General features: G+C 38.8%; 1 pseudogene; it reads left to right on the top strand.

The window, feature by feature from the left end:
- Window positions 1-302: 302 nt before the first annotated feature.
- Window positions 303-8,963, top strand: LOC109706043 (annotated as a pseudogene).
- Window positions 8,964-9,769: the final 806 nt, after the last annotated feature.

The following is a 9,769-nucleotide window of genomic DNA, read 5'->3' as shown; positions in this document are numbered from 1 at the left end:
TGAGATGATTTCATTATTTACATCCCTAGATCGGCTGTTCGTCGAGTTGTGTAGCATTGATTCTTTCTCGATGCATATAGGATGATTGGATAATCGGGATGGTCACTTTGACGTCTTGCCTAGTGAGAGGTTTTGTGTGCCAACAAATGGATTGACCCTACTTGTTGTGGATTAGTTTTGGGGCACCTTGTGCCCTTGGTCGTGAGGTACTTTGTACCCTTGGTAGTGCGAGTTGAATTGACTCGCTTTGAGAACTTGAGCATGAAATAGTGCATTTTAGGGGTCTGATCTCGCTGATTGCGATGACTATCTCCGTACCTAAATCAGGTAATTATTGGAGAGGATTTGGGGCTTAATTAGCCGTTAACTTTGGATGTTTGAGAATCATCGGATTGAAGGATATCTTCTGAGGAGTTGTGTGGTACTCCCGACCGAGTCACAAATTGTGAGCTCGACTAGCAGAGAGGCGGTTATGCCTAGTGTTTTGCTTTACGGAAAGCGCTCTCACTTTTTGTGAGACTGGCTGGGTTGTTTCAGCTATGTGTCGATTATCGTGATCTAAATTGAAACACGATTTGGTATTTGGACCGTTGTAGAGGCTCATTGATCTTTTCAATTAGCCTTGAGATGTAGGTATAGATGTAGGTATACTCAATAGATTGGATTACAATTTGAGTATTACCGTCTTGTGCTGGAGTTTAAGATTGTACCTTAAACGGGTTTTGATGTTGTGCTAGGATCTCATGAAATTATTGTGATGTCACCTAAACTTATGGTACTCCACCAGTTGAAGGACTTGTTGAATGTTAGTTCCAAGCCCTTCTGGATGGATTTGTGGAATTGGTTGCCAAAGGCCGTGAAGTACCCTGATGAAGGATTTGGATCCGTAGCATTCCTTAGCATGGGATGTCAGAAAGGGATTTGTCTAGGGACCCCTTGAGGGCCTATGACGGATGACTACGTAGGCAGATTAAGGTGATAGAGGTACGAGACTCTCACCGTTGGATTGAGTGGTTTGGAAAGCTCAAGGAGGGAAACTACCAAGTTACTTATTTTCCTTTTTCCGGTTTATGCACAAAAGAATTAAGTTCATTGGATAGAACTGCATAAAAGAGTTTATGGGATTAACGCTTGGGTTAATAGTTATATGTAAGATGATGTCGATAGAGAGCTTACTAATGAAGTATGAATTGATCCCTCTCTATCGCTTGAGCTGAACTCGGTGATGACGGACACCTCGGGCATCCAATACCAAGGAAGGTATTGAAGATAAGAATTTTGATTGGCTCTATTTGAGGAATCAAGTGACGAGTGTTATGAGATATTCTATCGGAGACGAGCCCTTAATCTAGGCTTGCGAAGGATTTAGTTGAACCTCAAGTTGAACTGGTGATGAAACTTTTCGCAGACAGGATGGTTATGATTCGTCCTATGATTGGTATCAATGAGTATTGAAACTAAGGAATTGACCTTAGTGGAGATTGTGAAGCTTTTGAGCATCGATCCACAACAACATTTATAGATGTGAAATTGAGATTGCCGCCCCAGTGGTGGAATTAGAGGTGATATGGAAGCATTGTGATACGATGCCGAATGATAGATCAAGTAATCACCTCTAGTGAGCTTGTTGGGATGATTCGTTGGCTTCTGTTGTTATCGGAAGGGATTTTACCATGGATGTTGATTTTGGACTACTTCGTGGTCAAACAGGTTTGAATTGTGGGATGTTGCAAATAGAAGCAACATGAAAAATTACACCATGCTTAACTATGGAATAGAATTGCAACCAGTGGTGCAATTTCTTGACGAGTTATGACCCTTAGATTTGGAGGATCATCGTTGGGATTTGGGTCAACAATTCGATTTTATATCGCCTCTTTTTGGTAAGTGGTAATCATTTTGAGCACTCCGGTGGAGTTTTGTTGGGCTGTGTATCGGGTGTAACCCCTAGATTCACCCCATGGATGACACTGTTTGAATCCTCCTTAGAAGGATATATGATGGAATCCCATTATAAGAGTGAGTTAAAGCAGAGCTAGACTTTGCCCTCGACCTGGTTGAGGAAGGTGAGATTTGGAATTTAGCCCTATTGGGGGCAATTGGCTTCATGTGGATCAACTGAAGAGCTTGTTGAACGAGCGCTGATTAGAGATGGAACTTCCCTATGAGGACTTGAGCTCGAGGAACAATTGCGGAAGAGTGGCTCGCGATGTCCTGAATCTTCGGAATCGTGGATTTCCTTGTGTGATGATGCCTTGGCGCAATTCGGTATGCTCGAGATCTTTGGGATTTGATGTGTGCGCAGTTTGAGCGCTTCTTCCACCCTTTCGGATGGATCTGTAGTGTGGTTGATTTGCAGTTTCGCAAACGAAACTCCTTTTTAGGAGGGGTGAATGTAGCACACTGAACTTTAGCAAATTGCAAGGTTCGAGTGTTTGATCTATATTCTGAGCTTTTTCAGGTTTTTTGGAGGGTCGTTGACTGTGTTCCGGCCTATGACTCACACCCTGAGGAGTGAGAGTGAAAACTTAGCACCAAAATCTCTAAAATAAAGAATTTGGGCTGCTCTCGGGATGGCTCTGCAGAGCAGAGTACCGGTACTGCATCACGAGAGTACAGGTACGCAGTGTGTTTTCTCGCTTACCCGAGGCTCGGGTTTGCGCGTGCTACTACTACCTGGTACCGATACTCCAGCCCGTGTCACCGGTACGCAGTGCAGTGCAGACTATGCGTTGTTGAGGGGTGTTTTTGAGATTGTTACAACTCTATATAACACCCCGACAGCCATTGGAGAGCTCTTTTGAGCCCTAATTCGTGAAGAGCACAGGTGAGGGCCTTCTCTCTAGGTTTTTCTCCCATTTCTCATGGTTCTAGTTTGTTTTGATCTCTCTTTTCCTCTCATCTTTTTGCTTCTCTTTGCACTATGTTGGTTTTCCTACCTTGGAGAAGCATTGGATTGAGGATTGGAGCTCATTGAAGGAAAGATTTTCAACCTTAGCTCATTCCAAGTTTGGATTGGAACTTTTTGAGAGGTTAGTATCTTAGATCTACTCTTTATATCTTGTTTGGGTAGACGTTTTGAGATGAAACCTAGAAATGAGAATCTAGGGTTTTATTTGGGGGTTTTTAATTTGTGGCTTTTGGGGCTTTATTGATAGGTGTAGAACCTTCATTTGGGTTGGAATAGAAGTGCTCTAGCCTCTATTTGGGATTTGAGGGGATTTTTCCAACATTTAGGTGAGTTTTGACTCTATGTTGGGTTGGATAAAGATAGACTCTTGGAGTGTTCATTAACTTCGTCTAACCCTCTTAGAATCTTCTTTAGGGAGATAAGAGACTAGTGGACACCTTCGTTGGCGCAAACGAAGGCGATCCGAGGAGTTCTTGGTAGGTTTGTCCTCATCGAAATGGGTGAACTCCCCCTATGTATTTGTTTTGGTTTTAAGACATAATTAGATACTTATTCATACTCATTATGACATGTTAAAATTTATGAGAACATAATATATATATGTTATGTATAGTGAAAATTTTATGCTCTATGTAGTAGAGGCATACATGTGGATTTGAGCATAAAGTGACACTTCATGATGAACTCTCTTTTATGCAACTTTAGAAAGCATGTTAGAATATGAATTATGATACACTCCTTAGAGGGTACCTAATGAATGGGCTAGAAAAGTGATTACTCACATGATGAGCAATATACTTGTGTAGACAAGTAATGTGATATTGTGACCTAGTGAATAACAAGGCTAAACATGAAACTAAGCATATTGTATCTAACCTAGTGGAATAACTAGAGCTTGACATTATGACAATGTATTTGACTTAGAGATTGATAGCTACGCCCCATGACTTTGACATGTGAAATAAAGAAAAATTAGCACTCAGTTGCATGTTGAGGTATACTTGTGATAGACAAGGTAAATATGACATTGTGACATAAGAATATGTTAGGGTCAACATGAGACTATGTTTGATGAATCTCATCTAGTTGAACAACTAGTATATAACATTGTGATATTGCATTCGATCTAGGGATCGATAGTTGCATTCCATGTGTTGGACATGTGATATGAGATTTGAACGCCCTTGGGCGAACGATAGGAGGGAAAAGTGCATGTAAATTTAATAATATGAAATCATTTGCATGAAAGTTTATCACTCCATATAGTGGAGGCATTGGTAGAAAGGTAAATACATGGCATGCATCATGGGCAACGTAATTAACTTGTAGTACCTACGCATATGGCAAGAAAGTGATTCCCCTAGCTTATAGTGCGATAGTGTAAGTGTGAACTCTTATTTGAGACTTAAACATTAGAAAACTATCCTAGATAGGATAATGAAAAGAGTTATGTGCTTATGGACTAGTGACTTACACTTGACATAGTGAACATGAACGTCATATAGTGACATTGAATTAGTTAATGACAAGCTTTTACGTGCTCATGAACAAGGACATGTATTGAACATGGAGATCATTAAGGTCATAAAGTGACATTCGATTTAGTAAATAGTTTAACCTTTACACTATAACATAGATCTAGACCTTTGTGGTTGTTAGAATTTATACCATGTTGGAGACATGACGACCGTGTATTTGAGACGATGATCAAGCTTGCTTGCCATTTGTGCTCATCGCACATACTTGTGAGGGTCGCTCCCGACAAGCCGGCACTCTAGAGTTAGCCTATACGACATATGCCTATTGGGCCTGCGTAGGCATAGACTCATTTTTTAGAGTGGGAATGTTGGAGCTATCACGGGCAATTAGGTGGCACAAACCTGACTACACTTGTGTAGGTATTGGCCCGCGTGGGATAGACTCATTTCTAGAGTGGGAATGTTGGAGCTACCACGAGCAACTAGGCGGTATAAGCCGGACTACACTAGTGTAGGTCCTTAATTGGAATTGAACTATGATATCTAAAGTGTGATGTGGAAACTACTACTAGATGGTGCATATTAGTTGGACTAGTGGACATGTATGATAGTGCATATTGTGGGCCTTATGTTAATCATTCGTGGCATTGACACTCTAGTGGTAGTATGTTTACATCTACATCGATTGTATGGACGCATGGATAGAATAACAATGAAAAGCATAATTATTCTGGTAGCATTATGGAATAATGAACGTGCATGTAATTTAACATCGGCATATAGTTGATTACGTGAGATTAGAACATCATATACTTGATAGTTAGTTCTTTAGTAGAGGCATGAGTATGATATGAATATGTTTAAATTACTTGCTTTTCATTTATTGCTTAATTATTTTCCCTATATCTTGCCTCAGTTAACCTAGTAGTGTATTTCGCCACTCTCGCCGGCTTACCCACTGGGAACTATTGTTTAATAGTTCTCACCTCCATTTGTTGTTGGTTTTTTTTTTCAAAGCCTTCTGCGGCGGGAGAGGCTAGGGTTCGTGGCAAGGGGTTAGCGACTAGTTAGAGCCCCTACGGAGATATTTAGAAGAACCCGATGTCATCTTTCTTTTTGTATTTGTGGAAAGATGTATTATGTATTTGGTCTAGAGATCTTGTTAGCATTTTGGATTTAGTTGTATACTTTTTGTATTTCTTGTGGATCTCTTTGTGATAGATCATTAGTGGTTTTATATTACTCGCTCTGATAGCTTTGTTAGGACTTTACTATGTTCATCTTTTGTGTCAGTAGACGCCTTGTGTGGATTAGGGTTGTTAGATGTACACGGCGGGTCTGTGCACGCACCGGGCGAGCTTCCGCTGGGCCTGGGGCGTGACATCAGCCGAGCTTTCTTTGGCCGATTTTTCTTGTACCTTATGTTCTTTCTCTTCTGACTCTTTTGCTGCCTCAGTCGAAGAATCACTTTCCGGTCGAACCTCCCTCTCCTTGGGAGGCCACCTGTCTCGCTTAATGATCATCTCTTACAAGGCGATCTTCTTCTCCAAAGTCTTTCGAGTAACTTTCTTTGTCGGCTCACTTGGTGCCGACTGTTCAATTTTGGACTTTAACCATGGTACAGGCTTGGAACCGTCCGCTTCATTATCAATTTTCATAGGCTGAAAAGGTGGCTGTGATTTGAGCCGATTACAAACATTCGGCCTCATACCTTTCGCCTCCTCCCAAATTAGATTAAATTAGAATGCGAAATAAAATAACCAATTCTATAAAAATAATTGGTTCATTATTGAAATAGAAATTAAATGAACAATTGGAGCATTTAGATAGTGAAGAAGGGAAAGAAAAACTCAGAAAGGTTTTTGTGAGAGAGGGCAATGAGTGGTTTACTCTGAAATGAGCCAATTTAGAATTTAAAATCGGATTGAGCCATAAATGATTGTGTAACGAACAAGCCCACTAGCAACAAACATATAAAAAGGAATAGATTTATACAAAATGGCTTAATTAATTATTCTTTCTTAAAAAACTTGGTAGTTCCTCCTTGGCATTTGACAAGTTAAACTCAAATCAAAATTGCACACGATATGTAAATCTCAGGTTAAGTTTCCTGGTAACTGACTAGTAAGTTAATTTTTTCTTGGGAATTTTGTAAAATGGGGAACAGATATTTATGAGTGTGTATCCCCAAACGGTACACATGGCGACCCTTCTTATAATAATGGCAGCTGCTATCCAAGCCACAAACTTCCACTAGCAGTGAAGCTAGTTATTGGTGAGCTCTTCGGCCTCTTTTTCTTTTCTTGCTTTTTTTCCTTTGAAGCGTGATCGGATTAGTACCTAACAGTTTTTTGAATAAACAATATATATAAAATTTATCTCAACTATCACCTTTCTACATCCAACTATTTGATCTTTAAAAATTTTGAATTACTATCTGATCTTTTAATTCATTTAATTTGAGTTACCGTAAAGTTTGAACTCGTTGTTTACCTTTATGGATTTAGTTAGCATATTTTATGCAATTTATATAACCATAAATTTATTAAATTAAATAATTATCTTAAATTTTGAATCCGAAGAACCATCAAATTACTTAAACCACAAATTGAAAAATTGGATACTACAAATAAAATTTTGAAAGGTCAAATATTTGAATTAAAGTAGTCTATAGTTCAGATAGATTTTATATATTTTACCAATAAACAACTAAAGCAGAAGAGCAGGACTATAGTTCAAATAGATTTTATATATTTTACCAATAAACCATTAAAGCAGAAGAGCAAGGCATAAGCGTGTTATGCGGTCGTAAAGCAAAATATTGACTTGTCCAAACATGAAGGGAACGACTTTGACGTTTACAAGTTAGTTTATGTTCCAAACTTTCTTCTTTACAATCGCCATCCAAGATTTAATCGAAAGCAAGATTTCTTCTACGACTTAATAGAAAGCAAGATTCTCTTCTACGACTAGAAGTGATAATCTTTGTTTTGAGTGGAAAATATGTGCATGCCTCTCAAGCCATAAATCTTTAAAATGATTAAATCTTTGTCGTAACAAATGTTTATTCGCTAGAAGGCAAGGGATTTTGCTGTAGTTTATCATGTCATTGCTCCTAAAACTGTTAGTCACTGTTCATAGAAAAAGAAATGCTAAGACTATAAAGATAATATAAAGAAAATATTTCATGAATACAATAGTAATATAGATGTGAAGGAATATTGGAATGAGTTAATTACATATCCCATGATAAAGGTGACTTTTGAATTCTAATATAGATTGAATTCTAATATAGACACAATATTAGACTTAGAAATAGGAATTTAATTTGATATGTCATGTTTCGTGCAATGTTCAGGGACTGATATTGTAATTAACTCGTTCAAATGTCTATCTTGCTTATGCTCCTATATTGTTGATCTGATGTTGTTAATCCATATCCATGAGGCATTGGCATCAGCCTCCTCATTATTCTAATTATTTTGTTACGTACTCATATTGTATGCGGAAGACGAAAGCTTACAAAAGTTAAAGAGGAGAACATCCGACAACATGGAGGCTGGCTACTATTGGAAGAAATTGGAAAGCGGCAAGGCCTTGCATTTAAGATGTTTACAGAAGAAGAGCTTGAACAGGCGACGAATAAGTTTCACAAGAACAACGGAGCCTATGATATAGTATATGAGGGAATTCTCAGAGACAAACGCGTCGTAGCAATAAAGAGAGCTAAAATTATTAATGAGAGACAAAAGAAAGAATTTGGAAAAGAGATGCTCATTCTTTCCCAGATCAACCATAGAAACATAGTTAAGCTCCTCGGGTGTTGTTTAGACGTGGAAGTTCCAATGTTGGTGTATGAATATATTCTATTCCAATTGATTCACGACAACAGCCGTAGAATCTATATATCTTTGGAGACTCGTTTGAAAATAGCTCTCGAGTCTGCAGAAGCACTTGCATACTTGCATTCGTCGGCGCCCCCTCCGATAATTCATGGAGATGTTAAGTCTGCAAACAATCTTTTGGATGATCATTTAATGGCAAAGGTCTCCGATTTTGGAGCTGCTATGCTTGCTCCTACGGATGAAAAACAATTTGTCAAATTGGTTCAGGGAACTTGCGGTTATTTAGACCCAGAATACGTACAAACATGCTAGTTGACTGATCAGAGTGATGTTTATAGTTTTGGTGTGGTTCTTCTGGTGCTCCTCACCGGTAAGAAAGCACTTCGTTTTGCAGGAACTGAAATAGAGACGAGCCTTTCATCAAACTTCTTATCTGCCATGAAGGAGGGTCGCTTTAGCGAACTTCTTGATGATCAGATTAAGCATGATGAAGAGATAGAAAGGATCGATGAAACTGCCGAACTAGCAAAAGCTTGCTTAAATGTCAAAAGAGAAGACAGGCCCTCAATGAAGGAAGTAGTGGAGGAGCTTGACAGACTTAGAAAAATGAAGCAACATCCCTGGGAACAACATAACCACACAGAGATAGATAGTTTCCTTAACAATCCCTCAATCTACCGTGAGGAAGAAAACTCTGGCTTTTACAGTTTAGAAAGGAATGCTTGCTAAGCATAGAACCTGGACGTTGATGATATATATATATATAGAGAGAGAGAGAGTCCGGCTATGGTGCTTGTAAAAGCACCAAGCAGTTGGTGCTTATAAATTTTTTACCGTTAGATCTACGACTTTGATCATTTTTACCCATTAGATTATACTATTCAACCAACCACCCACTCAATCCTAGGGGGCCCACATCATCCTAACCGTACATTCCTTAATCCAAAGGTCGAAAACTTACAAGTACCAATGACTTTGTACTTTTAAAAGCATAGGAGCTCAATTCTATATATATATATATATATATATGAGTAGAGCTACTATGCTATCGGAAGTATAAAATAGTTGGTGCTTTCGATTTTTTAGCCCTTAAATCAATCCTAAGGGGACCGCTATCATCCCAACCGTAGAATCTTTGATCCAAGGGCTAAAAAATCGGAAGCACCAACTACTTTATGCTTCCGATAGCATAGTAGCTCTACACTATATCACTACAACAAAAACGGTCTATAGCGACACTTTTAAATATAGGTACATGTCAAAAAAGTGCTGCTAGCTAAAATTACCGACACTTTTAAAAAGTGTTGCTATATGTGGGGTCGCTAGGTATATAGTGACAGTTAAAGAGTGTCGTTATAACCTAAAAGAGTGCTGCTAATTTACCAACACTTATTTAAGCATTTAGCAACCGCCGAAACTCTATCTCGTTGGCTGCGGTGGCCGAGGAGGACGACAGGAAAGGCTCTTCGTCTAGAATTTCAATGGATTGAGTGAAAAGAGAAGAAAAGATGGTAATTAATTTTTCTTTTTTTTTT

Source organism: Ananas comosus, unplaced genomic scaffold (genome assembly GCF_001540865.1).
Source record: "Ananas comosus cultivar F153 unplaced genomic scaffold, ASM154086v1, whole genome shotgun sequence".
Lineage (NCBI taxonomy): Eukaryota > Viridiplantae > Streptophyta > Magnoliopsida > Poales > Bromeliaceae > Ananas > Ananas comosus.
This window is presented reverse-complemented; position numbering and strand designations above follow the sequence as displayed.